Source organism: Hemicordylus capensis, chromosome 2 (genome assembly GCF_027244095.1).
Source record: "Hemicordylus capensis ecotype Gifberg chromosome 2, rHemCap1.1.pri, whole genome shotgun sequence".
In the NCBI taxonomy this organism is placed as follows: domain Eukaryota; kingdom Metazoa; phylum Chordata; class Lepidosauria; order Squamata; family Cordylidae; genus Hemicordylus; species Hemicordylus capensis.
In genome coordinates this window covers 66,914,751-66,934,623 of record NC_069658.1, presented here as the reverse complement: position 1 = coordinate 66,934,623, position 19,873 = coordinate 66,914,751, and positions in this window count along the sequence as shown.

The following is a 19,873-nucleotide window of genomic DNA, read 5'->3' as shown; positions in this document are numbered from 1 at the left end:
AACAATGGTAATAAGAGGAGAAAGGTATCTCTGAACATACAATCTACAAAAGGGATCAAACAGGCCAAATAGGGAGTGCTATTGCACTGTGTGATCCATCCCCCCCTTTAATCTGTTAGCCTTCTTGCTTGTTTTTTTTAAAGTTGATTTTTCTAGATTGTTATTTTAAACTGCTGCTGCCTTGAGTGCCCCCATTTGGAGCAGAAAGGCAGGATAGAAATGTTCTGAATAAACAAGTAAGTTTGAATGTCAAACTGTGGAGGAACAAATTCAGTGACAGCATCATTCCATCTGATCCTGCAGAGTTGTTCTTATATTCTTATATTTGATCTATTACTCATGTTATTTATTACATCATCATCATCATCATCATCATCAACACCACCTGACATCCAGCACAGTGTTTTGTGTCTGCAATGGTACATTGTAGGGCTATTATGCTCTGAAAAGGCAGTGTCAGGTTTGTGGAGAATGGAAAATCTGCAGAAGTGCAGCTGCCCATTTTGCGCAGTTCCAACATGGTCTTTAAGGGGTGCATCAGCTGCACAGCGTTACAGACACATAATGCTGCACTGGATGTCAGCCATTATATTATATTATATTATATTATATTATATTATATTATATTATATTATATTATATTATATTATATTAACAACAACAGATATTTATATATCGCTTTTCAACAAAAGTTTCCAAAGTGGTTTACACAGAGAAATAATAACTAAAAAAAATGGAGCCCTGTCCCCAAAGGGCTCATAATCTAAAAAGAAACATAAGATAGACACCAGTAACAGTCACTAGAGGTACTGTGCTGGGGATGGTAGTATTATAGAATTATTAATAACAATTATACCTCATGTGCATGGCACTTTACATAAAGTGAGAAGGCTGATATCTGTCCCAAAGGGCTCATAATGTTTAAAAAACTAATTGAAATCACACTGCTTCATCCCATTCCTGTTGGCCATGGATACTGGTGCAGAAGGTTTTCCATCTACCATCCTTGTGGTATATTGGTTTGAAATATAAAATGGCTTCTAGAGAATCTTGGATACTTTAATACAGTCAAAATAAAATGAGCTGGCCCAACCAATGACTTTTTCATGGAATGCCTGCCCACCAGACTCAGAGTCTGCAGAGTAAAATGATAAGAACATAAGAACAGCCCTGCTGGATAAGGCCCAAGGCCTATCTAGTCCAGCATCCTGTTTCACCAGTTACCTCTGGGGAGCCTACAGTCAATAGGTATGTGCATGTCCTCTCTCCTGCTGTTGCTCCCCTGCAACTGGTATTTGTGCCAGTTGGTGCAACTGGTATTGATGCCTCAGAGGCATCATGCCTCTGAGGCTGGAGGTGGCCCACTGCCTCCAAACTAGTAGCCACTGATAAACTTGTCCTCCATGAATTTGTCTAAACCCCCTTCAAAGCCATCCAAGCTGGTGGCCATCATCATCATCAAATGATGGTGGGGGTGCAAGAAAAAGTGAGAAATTTATTCTATGTTTGCTAGGGTTGTGCACTCCAAAAAATTTCATTTTGCAGTCCCATTTGTTTGCGGGATTCCCATAAAATTTAAGTTTGGGTCCATTTGAGGTCTTCCCCCAATTGTTTCAGGCCTCTTCAGCTCCTCCTCATTCATTTCAAAACCCATTTGTCCCAATTTACCCCCAATTCATTTTCATTTTTAAAAACATGACTATGTAACCTGTAGTTTTTGCCTCTGCCTGTGTCAGAGGCAATGGGAGCTCAGATGTGCAGCTGTTCCGAGGTCTGCAGGAGGCATGTCAGCTACCACCCTCCGTGACTATGTTTTGGCTCAAGTGGGCGAAATTAGTGTCAAATAGGTGCAGACCCATGAAGAGCAATAAAAATACCTTAAGAGCTGTGCAGGGTATGGCTGCAATGTGGACACACTGGAAAGGGAAAGAAAGAAGATGGAGGCATTATTTTGAAAACAAAGATTTGCTTTATTGAGGGGTAATAGGGGTACAGGAAATGAAAAAGTAGTTGGTTAGGCATGTTACCAGATTGCTGTACTAGTAAGCAGGTGTGTGTGTGTGTGTAGAGGTTTGGGATGAAAGAGAGAGGGAAAGAGGAAAGCCATGTATCTTATCTTCCTAGATCTTGCTGTGGGAATTTTTCCCTCCAGGGAGCTCAAGCACAGTGAGCTCATTGGCACACCCAGGCAGTGTGGGGGTGCAGTGTCTGATGTCAAGGTGCATGCAGTAGGGATGTGCACAAACCTGTTTGGCGTTCTATTTTTAGAATGGCAAACAGGTTCAGAAGCCCTGTGTTGAAACTGGTTTGAACAGGGGGGTGGAGCTGGCATTAAGTATGGGGGAGTGTGCACTTCCCCCCCCCCACACACACTTACCCCTCTGGCACTCTGTGCATAAATAGTTTGGCAGGGTGGCGGTGTACCTCCTTGCTGCCCCATTGTTTTCCTCACCGGAAGTGCTGTGTGCTCATGCACACGTCACGGGTGGGCGGGCGCATGCATGCCTGTGATGCACACATGTATGCACAGCACTTCTGATCACTTCTGAAAAGCAAAACAATGGGGTAGCAAGGAGGTACGCTGCCACCCTGCTGAACTATTTATACACAGAGCGCCATAGGGGGAAGCATGGTGCATGTGTGGGGGGGGGGAGTAAGTGCACCCTCCCCGGTCCTTAAAGCCACCCTGCCCTACCATCGGCTCAAAGGGAGCCAGTTCTGTGCACATCCCTAGCATGCAGTTGCATGAACAGTAAATGTGGCAGGTGCCATGACAACAGCAAGGTGTGATCCCAAAAGCAAAAGCATGATCCCATGTTTGAAGGGGGTTCTTATAGGCAAAAACATGTCCTAGCTCTAGGGGAAGACCAGCAGATGGTCCGCTCCTGAAGTTTCCTGATGATTTCAGGAGTTACTGCTCCTGATAAAGCATGAATGTTAGTTATGATTAGGTGATGTTTGGGTGGTTTATTATGTATTTATGTATTTATTCATTCAATTTATATACCGCCCTTCCTAAAGTGGCTCAGGGCAGTTTACACACTAAAATAAAAAATACATAACAATTAATATAAAAAAATTAAAAGACTAAAATTACAATTAAATCTAAATATCATTAAAAGCCATGTTTAAAAAATGGTTCTTTAAGGCTCTCATGAAGGTCTCCAAGGAAAACAGTCCTCATATATTCATGGGGAGCATGTTCCACAACCTAGGAATGACAACAGAGAAGGCCCAATTCCAGGTCTCCACCAAGTGAACCAGTGGCACCCAAAGATGGACCCCTCCTGATGATCTCAAGGAGTGGTGGGGATCTTGTAGAGAAAGGTGCTCTCTCAGGTAACCCGGTTCTAAGCCATTCAGGGATTTAAAGGTAAAAACCAGCATTTTATAATTTGCCCAGAAACGTATTGGCAGCCAGTGCAACTGTTGGCATAATGTGGTCTGTCTGGGATACCCCAGGGACCAATCTGGCTGCCGCATTTTGAACTAACTGAAGTTTCCGAACTACATATAAAGGCAGCCCTACAGAGAGCACATTGCAGTAGTCCAAACTGGAGGTTACCAGCTTTTGCACCACACTTTTCAGATCAATCTCCTCAAGAAACAGGTGGAAAGAAACAGGCAGAAACCTGAGGGTGAGACCCAGGTCCAAGAACACTCCCAAGCTACCAACTTGTTCTTTCTAGGGCAGCATAACCTCAACCATGTATGCTCCATGGCAACCTGTATGGTCCATGACAAACGATATTCAAAGAGGGAGATCACTAGAGCAATGACCTGTACAAAGGGGAGGAAGGAGGGAACATGACACCCACTGGCACAGACTCACTCAATTCTGATAATAATAGGGAGGGAAAGTTAGGTAGGGCGTGAATCAACCTTGAGAGCTTCTTATCAAATTGGGAGGGTTGGCATTCTGTTCTCTTGTTTCTTTTTGCAGCATTTAGGTGAGTCTGTTCTGTATTTCACCTGCTTACATCATAATGCAGTCAGCAAGGGCATATCCTTGGGCTCCCTACAGGTTGTTTGCAAGTGGACCTGAGTATTTTCTTTTTTAGGAAACCTCTTTGTCAGAACAACCTTTACCTGGAATGCAGCCAGCACTTCTCCTCCAAGCAAATATAGAGAAAGAAAATGGCTGAGGCTTGAGTTTAGGGAGCACACTGAAGTACTCCAACATGGCAAAGCAAGCAGGTCTGGTATCACAGCTGCCTCCTGGCAGCAGAGATTGTTTTTACTCATACCTACTTCAGGTTTTAGCATTGACTCTGGGAATTTGGGGTTTAAAAGTGGCCACCAACACACAACTTTCATGTTTCTGTAGCAGCCATCTTTTTGCATATACTGCCCTAGGATCATCCTAGGGCAGTGATGAGCAAAAACTGGCCACTGCTGGGAAGTGACACAGTGACACGCATGGTGGTTAAAAGAAAAGTGGCTTAAAGTATGCGAAATCATATTTTTAAAGAAAAACAAAAATGGTTGGGTAATGAATGAAAATACTGAAAATGGACCCCCATATAACATAACACGACTGTATTATTGTAACTGCAGGTCATAATGAGAGAGAAAAAGGAAATGTACATTGACTTCAATGTACATCAACCCCGTTTGTTTTGGAACAACAGAGCTTGAACCAAATAGGACTAATTTAGTTTGGTTTCCATTAATTCTAACAGCAAATGCACAATGCAGGATTTTGCACATCTCCTTTGAGTATGTATTGAGGTTGTTCACATGACCATATGGGGTGGGCTGGGGGGGGAAGGTTGGAGCCTACCTGCATGCCCTCAAATTACTATCTGCACATTAGGACTCCTGTTACCCACAAGTTACCCACTCTCTATCACTGTTGGGCTCACAGCCATACTGCTCAAGTGAGCCCACACGAGCAGTGTGACAGTGATTGGGAGTGGGTGGGGGGAGCATGCTGGGGCTGCCAGACATCCCACAATGCACCATGTGAGCTGTGTGGTGTATTGTGGAAGCTCCACACTGCCTGACTGCTCCTTTCCCCCAACTCAACTCCCTGAGAAGCATGGCTGTTGGCCAACCGAGAGCAGTGCTGGAAGTAGCAGTGCTGCCCATGACCAGTGAGTGAGATAGGAAGGGGTTTGTACTCCCCCTACCTCACTTTTAGACTGGGTAGCTGATCTGGGCTACCCAGGGACAGAGCTTCTGGCTTGAGAGAGCTCTTGCTGCCACAGATGACCAGAGCTCTCTGAGCAGAAGAGGGTTAACCAGGTAGCTCTGGTCATGAGAAGAGCCATATGGTTTGCAAGAGTCTGCCACCCTATCACTCCTCTTCATCCAGAAGTTTTCTGTTTCTACAGAAACATCCTTGCAAAGGTTCTCAGGTCTCTTTGTAAATGCAAACCTACCACATATTCTCTGGTGCTCTTATAAACTCATTGTCAATAGTTTATACAGAAGTACAAACTACAAAAGGACTTGAGTTATTCACTCATCAATAGTCTTATTCCCTGATGTAAGACCAGCAGGATAAAACAGCTATATGATCTTGAAAGTGTTGTATCTGTTTACTATCCCTATTTATTCCTGTTTGATTCATGTTCTAAAAGCCATTTCTGTGTATTTCTGAGCTGTGTAATTCTAATCAAACACTTAACAAGCCTTGGGCCCTTAATTCTTCTGACATACTTTGCTTCTCTTCTCTTTGAAAGCTTCTTCTTTCACATTGGCTTTTCTGCAGAGGTATCAAATAGTACTCATTAAGCTGCAATATGCTGATACTGTTGTTCACTGTCCAGTAGATATGTTTATTAATTTGCATTTCTCAATTAAAATAAGAGATGTTTGTCCCACCAAACTGCCTATATAGTTTCCTAGCAACTGATAACTTTATTTCATTACACTGGCTTACCGTTTCAGCTGGTCTGGGTCCACAAAAGTTAAGATTAGTCATTTCACTCGTCGTAGTTTCATTCATGGTAATTAATGAAATGAATGAAACAGACTTCATTCAAATTCCATTTACCTAAACATCTGCTTTTTACCATTTTTGAATGATGTCAGTTTATACTATTACTGTGTTGCCTAATCATTACATTAATTATTCTAGCTTGCTCCCCAAAGGAGCAAAGGATGAGGTATACAAAGGAGCTCTGTGAACAGAAGAACCTCTCTTTCACCCAGATGTCTCATTTGGGGGTGGCCCATGGAGTACAAGCCCTCAGTGAATTCCTCAGAGCCCTGAATCTCATCACCCACCTCCCTCCCTCCTCCATGACATCTTTCAGAAAGGAAGTGCAGCGGTAGAAGTGCCTGCCCAGAGCATGGGAGAGAGTTCCTAGCCTTACCTAGCTTTCTATTGCTTCTGCCTTCATAGGCGCTGTATTATAATATTGGAGACTTTCTAAAAACATACCTAATTATTCTTGGAGGGATATGATTGAGTTTAGTTATCAAAAGTGGGGCGGTGGGCCCAGGCCTTGAAACTTTTAAGTATCTAGCAATGTCCTTGTTTTCATCAAAGGAGAGCTGGGCTCAGGGAAGGGCACAGATTAGCTATTTTAATTTAACTGAAGTTGAGAAGTTGTTGTGGTTTTAAGTACATCTGATACAGTGTTGGATTTGGATAGGGAACTCTCTCCCAACCAGTGCTCCCTATAACAGGGATTCCCACATATTGTTGACTACAATTCCCAGAATCCTTGGCCAAAGGCCATTGCAGCTGGGGATTCTGGGAGCTGTAGTCAACAACATCTGGAAATCCCTGTTACAGGGAACACTGCTCACAACTGAGCCATGAAACAACCTGAGTGGCTTTTGACATGGCATCTCTCATAGCCTGACCTAATTCAAGGTGCTATCATGAGAATTAAGGGGCATAAATGTGTAGCCTGGTTGGGGGCAGGGGAACAAGAAAACTAAATGAAACAAATTAATGTCCTAGATGCAGAAAAGTTTGCAAAAATTTCATTTTCAGCTTGCTGTTCATTGTTTACACTCCCATTTGTTTCATCGTCCACTCAGTCCTTTTCTCTTCCTTCCATCAACCCCCCGCCCCCGCAAGTTTGTCCACCATTTGTTTCATGATGGAAATGGGCAAGAGGGTGATATACCTGCTAGTATATCAGTGGCAGGCTCCCCCCACCCGCCCCACTATCTTTTTCTTTCTTTTTGCCTTTAAGCTGTTTTTAAAGTATACAAAGGAGCTCCAGAGCTCCTCTTGGTACCTGCCTTCTAGTGGCATCATATATTTCCTCCATGATGTTCTGGAAGTTGCAGCAGTCCAGGGCATTTGGGGGAAATCAGTTTAGAAACCAAAAATAAAAAGAAAGGAAAGGAAAGAGCCCATGCAAATTATACATGGAGAAGAGAGAGTGGACAGAGATAAATTTTTCTCCCTCTCTCACAACACTAGAACCAGGGGTCATCCCATGAAAATGATGGAAGGAAGTACTTTTTCAAGGAGCACATAGTTAATCTATGGAATTCTTTGCCATGGGATGTGGTGATAGCCACCAGCTTGGATTTAAGAGGGGCTTTGACAAATTCATGGAAGACGGGTCTATCAGTGGCTACTAGTCTGGTGGCTGTGGGCCACCTCCAGCTCAGAGGCACAATGCCTCTCAATACCAGTTGCAAGGGAGCAACAACAGGAGAGGGGGCATGCCCTCACCTCTTGCCTGTGGGCTCCCTAGAGGCATCTGGTGAAACAGGATGCTGGACTAGATAGGCCTTGGGCCTGATCCAGCAGGATTGTTCTTATGTTCTCTTCTTATGGTTATGTCTGCTTCAAAGTATGCTCCCGTGTCCCTTAAGGAAATGAACATGGCCCAAATGGACCTCTATTATTGTTACAATTGACCTCTATTAATGACCTCTATTATTAGTACAATTAATTTTTGTATACCACTTTTCAGCAAAATGTTCTCAAAACAGTTTACATAGCAAAAAGAATGAGACCATTTGTTGGGAGTGTCTCTGGCCTCTGGAGAGAGGCAGGCACCAGGAGCGACCAGCTGGGAAAGAAGGAGGACCAGGGCAATGCACAACCCCCTCCCCTTCCCTTAGAGTTCGGCTTGGAGGCCAAAGCCACCAAGCCTTTCTAGGCCATTCAGTGGGGAATAGGGAGAGCCTGGCTGGACACAGCCTTCTTCTTTTTTAAAAGCTGTACTTGTGAACAGCCATCAAAGGTTCCATCCCCTGGCACGTCAATCACTCTCCCTCCTAGACTGCTCACAGTTCCAACAGTCATCTGAAGAGGCAACTGTCATAAGCATGATGGTGGGCATTTACATGATTGGCAGCTTTGGGTGTGCCATGCTGCTGATCACAGAAGTGCCCACTATTCCATTTATGGCAGTCACCTTTTCAGGCAACTGCCATAACTATGAGCAGCCCAGCAAAGGTGGGGCTGAGGGGGCAAGGAAGAGTGATTGACGTGCCAGGGGGCAGAACTTCCATGCCTGCATTTGCCAGCTGTACACAAAGACAGCTTTTAAAAAGCATGTCTGCATAGGGCTGAAGTTGTACCTTTGTAGATGGTGATGCTAGTGGCAAAGTGATGCTGCACTTTGTGGTGGGCAGCTCCTGCTATGTTCCAATTTCCGCCTCCGCCCTGCCCTCCCAACACACCAGCCAGAAGACATACTGGAGGAGTTCGCACTGATGCTAACATGACTGGCAACCAAGTGGCTAAAGTTAAACAAAGGATCCTGGCTCAGCTAATCTTATGTATATGTTATGGTATATGTCAGAGAAGTGCTGAATGTTTACAATTGTCAATAAACTTTGAACTGGCCTAGAGGGAAATGTCATAAAATTCTGAAGTTTACCAGTAAATGCCACTCATAGGCAACTGCAGGCCTTCAGTAAGTATCCAAATGTCACCTTCATTCCCATTGTTTACAGGTAAAGGACATTTAGCATGCCAGAGGTATAAATATCAAAAAGCAGGCTTTAGACAGAAAGATATCTGGCATTTCCCACTAGCCTCTTACTATCTTAAAAATTCACAATAAATGCCAAGATTAAATTTCTGACATTTACTGTAACATAAGCATTTGCCACGTGGGCCTCCATCCTGAGTCAGGATTTCCAACCCACCTATGCTATACTGTGTCTTTCCTGAAATCTTAACTACTTCTTTAGTGCCTCTCAAACCACTGACCCACTACAAGCTTCCCACAGCCCTGGCTTTGTTTTCCTCATAGTCCGGTCTCTAGGATTCCCATTGTATCTTTGGTGCCTTTTTCTCCTGCTCAGCTTGCCACAAAAGCTCTTAAATAAAAGGTGGCTATTACCAGGGTCACACCTTCCCTGTTCCAGACTCTCTTGGCTCTTTATCTAACTCCACTACATTTCTCAGCACACACCCTCCTCCACTATCCACCTCTGGGCCATTGTAGGGTACTCTCCAATTGACTCCATCCAGCATGATTAGGGATAGCATCATGCCATGAACATACATGCCGTAACCCTCTTCTGTTGTGCCATTATGCCACTGCTTAATCACATGGGATGGGGTGGATGAACCACACTCCATGCTATTAGGTGGCCATGTCCAAGCACACTGGAAGTGAGGCATGTTCACAAAGCTAATCACATGGGGCAGGGTCTATCAGAGTGTGTAGTCCAAACCTATGTTTTTTTCTTTGCTTCTTTTACCTTCTAGAGACCTTTACCTCTAGAGTCTACCTTCTCTCTCTCTTACACACACACACACACACCCCATGCCCCTCTCATCTTCTTGCATAAGTGTATGCTGTATGCTGTAATACATCAGCTTCGGCTGATACGCTCTCTGCGTCTGTTTCTTGAGATAAACGACCTCAGAACAGTGGTACATCTGCTGGTAACCTCCAGACTGGATTACTGGAATGCGCTCTATGTGGGGCTGCCCTTGTGTGTCATCCGTAAACTACAATTGGTACAGAATGTGGCAGCCAGGTTGGTCTCTGGGTCATCTAGGAGAGACCATATTACTCCCATTTTGAAAGATCAAAACTGGCTGCCGATAAGTTTCTGGGCAAAATACAAGGTGCTGGTTATAACCTACAAAGCCCTAAACGGCTTGGGCCCTGGGTATTTAAGAGAACATCTTCTTTGTTATGAACCCTACCGCCCATTGAGATCATCAGGAAAGGTCCGTCTGCAGTTACCACCGGCTCATTTGGTGGCTACTCAGGAACGGGCCTTCTCTGCTGCTGCCCCAAAGCTTTGGAACGCGCTCCCTGCTGAAATAAGAGCCAGTCCTCTGGTACAGAGCCTGATTGCAGGGATAAGTTATATATTTTAGCAAGGAGGTTGGCAATTTCATATTTGAGGACTCTTGGATGGATGCCATCTGGCCCTGGCAAATTGCTAGTTTTCAGTTTTCCCAGAAACCTGTTTCAGGAACAGGTACATGCTCAGTATCCTCTGCCGTGAAGACGGATGTAAAGAACTCACTTAGCTTCTCTGCAACCTCCATATCCTCCTTAATAATCCCTTTCACTCCCTCATTGTCTAATGGTCCAACTGCCTCCCTGGCAGGTTTCCTACTTCTGATGTATTTAAATAAGTTTTTGTTATTCCCCTTGATGCTTTTAGCTAAATCTTCCTCAAACTCTCTTTTTGCCTCCCTTATTGTCACCTTGCATTTCTTTTGCCAGAGTTTGTGTTCCTTTCTGTTCTCTTCATTTGGATGATGATGATGATCATCATCATCATTATCATTATTATTTACTGTTCATGTGTCCAGACCAGCGTGACTTTCTTTCCCCAGGTTATTAGTTTCAGAGCACCTTGCCCCATCCCCCTTTAAAGGTTTATTGGTGTTACAGTAATTCTCCCATTTTTTGTTTTGGTGCCCCAGTCATGACAGTGTTCCCTGTTACAGGGATTTCCAGACGTTGTTGACTACAACTCCTGGCATCCCCAGCTGCACTGGCTTTTGGCTAGGGGTTGTGGGAGTTGTAGTCCACAACATCTGGGAATCCCTGTTATAGGAAACACTGTTCATGACTCCCCACTCTTCTGGGATTCATGAAATATGAAGGCGTGGATAGATTTTCTACTTTATTGTCATGCATAATGAATAATTTGAGCAGAAATTATGGATGATAATAATTAAATTATGAAATAATAATATGAAATTATGAATAATAATCGTACATCTTGTGCAAAGTATGTTGTGTTTTTGAAGCTTAGTCATCTTCATGTCAACACAGCAGTCTAGGTCATCAGTGTTATACTTCCTATCAGGAATTGTTTCTTCTTACAGCACAACCACCAGCGATTCCAAGGACCACAACACTATGAATAAAAATATAGCTCAGGGAAATATCCTCAGGCACTTTCCGTGAATGAAGAAGGCAACAGGATTTAGTAGAACTAAGAAACTAAAAAGAATTGTTTAATGTTGCAGCTGTTCTACAGTAACACTATAGCTGTAAAGTAATAAATACTGTACTATATCACAACAGCAACAACAAAGTAGTATTAAAATATATATAAGAGGTGAGAGACGGTACCATAGTTGGCAACAACTAAAATTAATTGAGAAAAAATGATCACACCTGCTAGCAGTCCTCCTTTTCCCACAGTCAGCTTTCAGATATAGCCCAGTTTCCCATAACATCATGAGACCGTACAGGAATTAATTGGATTCTCACTCTATATTCCAAATAAGCTATACCGTTCAACAAAATATGCAAAAATGTGCTTATCTTGCATAAACCCTGCTAACTGGGCAAAGAGGCACCTTTTACCATGGTGATTCTCTTTATTTAGCAGGGGGAGAGTAAATGGCCCTATCCACCCCCAGCACAGTACTTCCAGTGACTGTTGCTGGTGTGTGTCATGTTTCTTTTTAGAATGTGAGCCCTTTGGGGACAGGGAGCCATCTTATTTGTTATTTCTCTTTGTAAACCGCCCTGAGCCATTTTTGGAAGGGCGGTATAAAAATCAAATTATTATTATTATTATTATTATTATTATTATTATTATTATTAATTAACACACTCAGTTTCCATGCGAGAATTTCCAGTATTAACTATTTGGTGGCAGTTGTGTAGCAACATTGGCAGGAGCCCAGCTCTAGGCTGCCCGTTGCCATGCTCAGCTCCTACTCGCTCCCCCCCCCACCACTCACCTGCTGCCGCTGGCCTCTGCAACCCCATCAATGGCACGGTATAATGATGTCACAGCAATGCTGGGCCATGATGTCATGGCAATGCTGGGCCACGTCATTGCACTGTGGCCAGCCTGCTGCCCCTTTGTCAGTCATGGTGACTTCGCTGGGTGTGTCCTGTGAGAAGGAGGGAGGGAGAGGGAGAGAGAGAAGGGGGGCTGTCAGGCCTGAGGTGGTGGGCAGTGAATGGCAGGCTGCAGGGGTGGTGTCACCATTATGCGAATGGGTTCAAAGAACCTGGGCTGCCAATGGAAAAGACCGCCGAAGGCCCTCGTGCACATGATGTCATGCGCATGGGGTCGTGGCTCGGGGTCTGGAGAGCTCTGAGCAAGCTCTCCCCCGTCCATTTCAGGCAACATTTTCTGCCTGACAGCCTTTATTTCCCTTCCTCTCCCTCCAGTGAGATATGGTCACATGAGGGAGTGTCCAGTGAGGGTCATGTGCACTGGGGCGTGGCCCAGGCTTGGAGATAACCCGAGCGAGCTCTCCCCCATCCATTTCAGGCAGTGCTGCCTGGCAGCATTTATTTATCTTTCTCCCCCTTGTCCGGGAGTGGGCGGGGGAAAGCACGCTTGGGGGTCTCATAAAAACATAAGAACAGCCCTGCTGGATCAGGCCCAAGGCCCATCTAGTCCAGCATCCTATTTCACACAGTGGCCCACCAGATGCCGCTAGAAGTCTACAGGCAGGAGTTGAGGGCATGCCTTCTGTTACTCCCCTGCAACCGGTACTCAGAGGCATCTTGGTTTTGAGGCTGGAGGTGGCCTATAGCCTTCCAACTTGTTGCCGATGATACACCTCTCCAAACCCAGCTTAAAGCCATCAGGTTGTTGGCTGTCACCACATCTTGTGGCAGAGAATTCCACAAGTTGATTATGCATTGTGTGGAAAAGTACTTCCCTTTGTTGGTCCTAAATTTCCTGGCAATCAACTTCATGGGATGACCCCTGGTTCTAGTGTAATGTGAGAGGGAGAAGAATTTCAATCTATCCAATTTCTCCACACCATGCATGATTTTATAGAACTCTATCATGAATCCCTGCAGATGTGTTTTTTCTAAACTAAATAGCCCCAGATGTTGTAGCCTTGCCTCATAAGAAAGGTGCTCATGCTCTAGGCCCCTGATCATCTTGGTTGCCCTCTTCTGCACCTTTCCCAGTTCTCCAATGTAGTTCTTTTGATGTGGTGACCAATTGTTGTGACCAGATGTGGTGACCTCTCCACAGCCTGAGCCACGCCCTGTGAGAGTGATGTCACATGCAGGGGCATCACTAGAGGGGCGGCCGGGCGGGGCTGGACACAGGCCGCCATTCGGCTGGCTCCATGCCTGGCAGGCTGGCAGAGGGTCTGCTGTGGCAAATGTGACAGCTTCCTCTCCCCCATTATGGACCTAGGTAGCCCCCTTTCCCCACTGGTCCCAGGCAGCATGTGTTCTTGGAACACAGGAGCTCAATTATAGTTCTGCTCCATCCCCAGATATGGCCTTTGTGGCTGAGGATGATGGGAGTTGTAGTCCAAAAACATCTGGGGGCCCAAGGTTAAGAAACCCTGGGCTAGAGGTTTAGGTTAATGGCTAGAATCTAGGAGTATATGGCTTGCAATACAGCTGGAAGTAACAAGATAGAAAAGTTACGCCCAATTAGCACTGAAATCTATTGCCAATGATGATGTCAGTCAAAGATTAAGTGAACTCTTCAGAAGCAGAAAAGGTGTCACACATTCATGGAGAGCTGGTGTAGCGCAGTGGCTATGAACTATGGATCAGAACTTCCCCACTTTGAATCTTCTCTCTTTGGCAGCCCCTCAGAGTGAGGGAGATAATTAAGGAAATAGGGAGGGGTGGAGACCCGGGTTCTTTGAACAGATACACTCAATTATAGCTACATCCCTGCCTTAGGGAGACCACTCTGCCTCAGCACCCTCCATACTCTGCAGTGTGGGGATAATTGTATTATTTTCCTTACATGTTACAACAAAACAATTCATGTGAAGTGGTTTGGACAGTCAAAAGGACTAGAAAAAAGCTAAAGATTCACGCAAAGAGGCAGAGGCCTGTTTTCTCTTGTCAACATGCACAGCACATTTCTGACACTGAGCTTGAATTGCATTTTTCATTGTAGTGATTATTACCTTCTAAATGATCAACAAAGCTGTTAGAGAAAAAAATCTGCTTGTTTTATAAGTGAAAATTTAAAGTGTCAGGAATATGTGTCAAATACTCATTTCTGTGAATGATGTCATGTTGTGCATGAAATGTATGAAGCACTTTCCAAAAACTCCACTGAAAATATCTCCTGAAATCCATGGTAAGAGTCACACAAGACCTTTGCAATGAAAGATACTGAGATGTGTATGCCCTGTGCATCTTCTGATCCATTGTATCAGAGCTTTGATTGTAAACTGCCCAGAGACTCAAGTTTGGGGCAGTATCGAAATATTTTAAATCAATCAATCAATCAATCAATCATATAGGCATGAGTTCATGGGCGTCGGGAGCTTGGCGGGGCCGGGGACAAAGTCTGACTGGCAGTTCCCCCACCCTCTGCGTGTTCTTCATGCACACAAAGTGCGCGCACACACCCCAAGCCTGTAGACAAAAGTGCGTGCACACCCTCACCCTGTAGACACAAGAGAAAGGAGCTCCCTTTCAATGATTCCACCAACCACTGACAGGGGGAAAGAAACTCTGTCACAGGTCTGTCACAGCCCTCTTCTCGATATTGCCCCAGCCCCTTGCATCTGATGGCAGATGCAGGGGAGTGGCCAATGCCTGGGAAGAGTCCAGCCCTCCCCAGCCAGTATCAAACTCTGGCTGGGGAGGAGAGGGGTGTGTCTCGCGTTCCCAGCCAGCGAGCGCTTTGCTCGCTGGCTGGATGTGTGTGTGGGTGTACTGTGGCCAAGGGCAAGGGGGGTCTTGGGGGCCCCCTAGAACCTTGGGACATGAAGACAATTGCCCCCCTTGCTCAGTGATCGCTTCCCCCTCCTGCATGAGTGTATAGTGCAATTCAGTGTTTATCTCTACTGCACACACAGAATTGTTCACAAGGTGACCAAATGCATTAGAATCCAAGCAAATCATAACAGTATTCGAGTTTATTTTTTAGCCTTTGTGTACAGACTTTCAGGGAAGACGATATTCTAGCTGGCCTGTATATAGAGGCGTATCTAGGGGAAATAGCGCCTAGGGCAAGCACTAAAATTGCACCCCCTATCCAAACTTCCGACACCCATCTTTCAGATAACTTTACCATAATATCAGCTGAAAACTACAAGTCTGAAGGTCACATACAAGTCACATATCTGAATATGTGTACAGTGACATATATTATATTATTATTTTTTAAAAAAATTTTTTTTACCTGTAGCCCCTTTGGAGGGCTTCCTAAAAGCCATGGGAGGGGGTCTGCAAAGGTTCCCCCTCCCTCCCTCTGGCCTCTAGGGCCTCACAGGGACCGTTTGAGCATGTGCAGTGGCCATATTTAAAAATAATTTTTTTTTAAATGGCCGCTGAAAACAAAATGGCCACCGTGCATGCTCAAATGGCCTCTGTGAGGCCTGGCATGGCCTAGGGCCTCACAGAGACCATTTGAGCATGCATGGTGGCCATTTTGTTTTTGGCAGCCATTTATTATTTTTTTTAAAATGAAAAATGGCGCCCCCTTCAAGTGGTGCCCGGGGCATGTGCCCTGCCTGCCCTACCCTAGATATGCCCCTGCCTGTATAACCTAAACTTCTGTTTCTCACTTAGGACAAAACTGTACAAGATGGAAAGAAAACCCTGTTTTGATTGCCTTCATTTAAAAAACAACAATAACAACAACAAAACAGAATATGCAGCTATGGGTGGATTCCTAATATTGATGGAGGAGGACATGTAACCCCATCTTTTGCGCTGTTTTCTTGATCGGAATCACCTGCCTCCAGAACTGCTCTTGTTGCTGCAGAGGGTGGTGGTAGTTGGAGAATGGTGCAGGGGAAAGGGGCTAAACCCTTCCCCCCTACCAGCCCATCTGAATCACACCCATCACAGATGCATTTACCATTTAAAAAACAAAACAAAACAAAGCCAGTGACTGTCTCTTTTAGTTGCACCCTTAGCAAATCCAAATCATGAAATAAAACGCCCTCTTGCTAAATCATCCAGATTGATTTGGGGCTAATGCTTCTGCAGTACAAGACTAGATAATTTTTCTTAAAGCTTAAATAGAACAAGACTGATTGGAGCCTAACCTGCCTCTTTCCATGAACACCTGGAACACCGATTGACTTTCAGATTGATGAAGGATGCTAAAATGCAATCAGAGTGCCCCATCACTAAAGACTAAAATCAATAATGCCTGAGTGCAGTGCTGTTATCTAATCTGGCAATGATGTTTAGGATTTTAAAAATAAAGTTTTCATGTCCAGAACAATAAGAGAACTAAAAAGAATCTTTCAAATTGATCCGCCCCAAGTTGAGTTGGGGAGGAAAACCAAACAAAACACCTTGTGCTGGTGGTAAAATATTTTCCATCACTGACAGATGTGAAGGCCTGGGTAAAAATGGAGGGGACCCCAAAACAGTTTCCCCCTTTTCCCTGGAAAAACCCCTCCCCTCTGGAAACCACCCCCCTGCTCTTTTCCATTTCTACCCCATCAGGCCTTCCCATCTCTAGAGAGGAGTGATTTTTGCCAATTTCCCTCTTCTTTCTATAGCCCTCTGTGCTTCCTGCAAATATGTCCCTAAGCGTTGGGGCCGGGGACCCTCAAGTACATATTATCTGGGAGGTTCAAGTGGCTGCAGAGAGAAGGGAGGATCACTGAGAACTGCTCCTCCTTCCTTGCTCAACGCTTTTTCGCCAGCATGACATTGGTATGGATGTGGCCAGTGTCTAAATATGATGACGAAGGATCATATTCTCGGTATCTATTCAGGATAGATACTGAATATTCAGGACTACAAGTGGGACAGTCTACTAGCAGTTCCATTCTTTTGCTGCCCTTGCATAACTTCCATTCATTTCAGGGAAGTTCTACACATGCTTGTTCTTCTATGATTTTTTCCCCTGAGGTGATTCTTTTATACTGCAAGGTGGTAACAGGTGACTTCAGATTGATGGAAGGCCCAGAGTTAGTGGAAGGTACTGTTTAACCCTGTCTCTGCCAGCTGCTTGCCTGCTCAAAATTGTCCCTCGCTCAAGCTGATTTTCTATCTGAGAGGTAAAATACATTGATCCCAATATCTTTTGTCCCACAGGGGGGGAAAAGCTTGTGGGGGAAAGTGATTATGAGTGGGGAAATGGCTGACAAGGAGATGGTTAAATACTAACAGCCACTTTGCTCTGCTACTGGTCCTCCATGCCATTTGATGTCCCTGCAGATGTTATGCACTATTTTAAAAAGCTAAAAGAAGCCATAGGGGAAAACAGTCATGGGAACCACACTAATTTGCATATCCACCCTCAATGGAGTTTGCACAGTAGGAATTTTCAGTGAACAATGCTGCAATCTGCTTATAATTCTGCTGCAGACTCTCTGATGTAAAGGAGCCACCTAAATCTGCCAAATAAATGGGTACTGCCAAGGGGCGTATCTAGACTGGGGCAGGCAGGGCATGTGCCCCGGGTGCCACTTGAAGGGGGCACCTTTTTTGGAAATAATTTTTTTAAATGGCCGCCGAAAACGAATTGGCCACCGTGCATGCTCAAATGGCCTCAGTGAGGCCCTAGGCTCTGCCAGGCCTCACAGAGGCCATTTGAGCATGTGCAGTGGCTATTTTGTTTTCAGCGGCCATTTAAAAAAACCAAAATGTTATTTTAAAAAATGGCCACCACACATGCTCAAATGTCCCTGCGAGGCCCTAGAGGCCAGTGGAGGAGGAGAACCTTTGCAGACCCCCCACCCACCCATGGCCTTTAGGAAGCCCCCGACGGAGCTACTGGTTAAAAAAAAAAATTAAATATAATTATAAGTCACTGTACACATATTTAGTTTGGCACTATGTACAGAGAATCAGGGCTTGTGAATACTGAGCTGAAGCTTATGAGCTAGGATTGTATTCATTTGCTCTTACTTTCCTTCTTGTGATAAGTGAGTTAAATATGATGTCTTAATAATACGGCTATTAATGGTGAGTTTTTCTTTGAATCAGTGTGAAATCCTTAGTATTAAGGCCCACTGGGAGTTTCTTGCTCTCTTTCTCTCATTTTAACTGTCTTTCTGAAATACTAGAATATATTCCAAGCAGTGACACAGTTTACTCTGCATATCCTTTAATTATTTTCAGAGTATCTGGGAAAAGTCAAATTCTCCATTGATTTTTAAAACTTATGTAATAGTGATGCTACAATGCATAGCAGAGAATAAGAAAGGCACTTCTATTGAGTTTGCCAAGTACACCTTCACATAGTATTTGGGTATTTCATGAGCCCCAGCATACTGAAATTTGTAGTTTTCCAGCATTTTTTTGGTCTGGCTACGTCCACTGCTAAATAGTTTTTGAAATATTAAAAGATTAACGAGCTTGACTTGTATTTTTGAGCTGATATTATGGTAAAGTTATCTGAAAGGTGGGTGTCAGATGTTTGGACAGGGGGCGCAATTTCAGTGCTTGCCCTAGGCGCTATTTTCCCTAGATACACCTCTGATCCAGCCGCAGGTTCTTGAGTCTAATTATGTGAGTTATGGAAGACAATTTGTAGAGGGATTTGGCAAGAATGGTTCACAAGGGACTCATAAAGCCTTTTTCCCCTGCTAGGCCGCATCAGACATGGAGGCTCTACATATGATCCATGTGTAGAGCCTTACCAGGTTCTTACCAGGCTTAGCCTGCTCTCCCCACAGACAATCCCCAGGCTAGCCCTGGGTGGCCAGATCAGCTGCCCACATGACTACCAGCTCTGTCCTGGAGATGGCGGGGTGGCAGGGATTGGGGGCTGCCCATCCCCCGGAAGTCCCAGTATGCCCCATGAGAGTGCACAGGGCATCCTGGGGAGACCCGCGAGACCAGGAGGCTTGTTGTAGCCTCCCAGTCGGCGCTCTACTCGTGTATCACCGTGGTGTGAAGCTGCACCACCATGGCACACGATCAGTAAAATCCAGTTAGTGAAGCGCTCGCTCCACTAACCTCATTTTATGGAAGGGGTTCATAGGCGAGCTAGCTGCTGTTGAACCAATGGGCTCGCCCGCGAGCCCATTGTTTCTCATGGGGGAAAACCGGGCTGGGATCCTTTAGCCCAGTTTTTCTCCATTGTGAGAATCACCTCATGCTATAAGGCCTGGCATAGCAACATTCATTGATAACATTGTCAGTTAATGTTGGTATGGAAGTTGCCTTGGACGTAGTGGGGTGTCAGTTTACTAGGCCTGTTTTAGTGCAGCAGATGCACAGGCCTTGGGAGATCAATGGAGCCTCCTGCCATCACCACTATGCTGTCTCCATATCACTGAATGTGCAACATGCCAACTCTCAGCTTGGGCCTTGGGAGGAAGCCTCAGAATTTAAGTCCTGAAATAATTCTGACCCACTGCATTTTTCCAGACTGGAGTCAACAGAATTTGCCTATTCCTATGCGTAAGAAGTCTTGTGAGCCAACAATGTGTGTATGAGCTGCGGTGTAGGCATACCATTCCTTTTTCACAAATGCCTGGCAGTGAAAGTGCCATCTGTCTTAAGGGTTTGCTCTAGTTTTAATTTAAAAATATATGTTAATTAAATAGGTCAGACAAATGCATTAAACATATTCACCA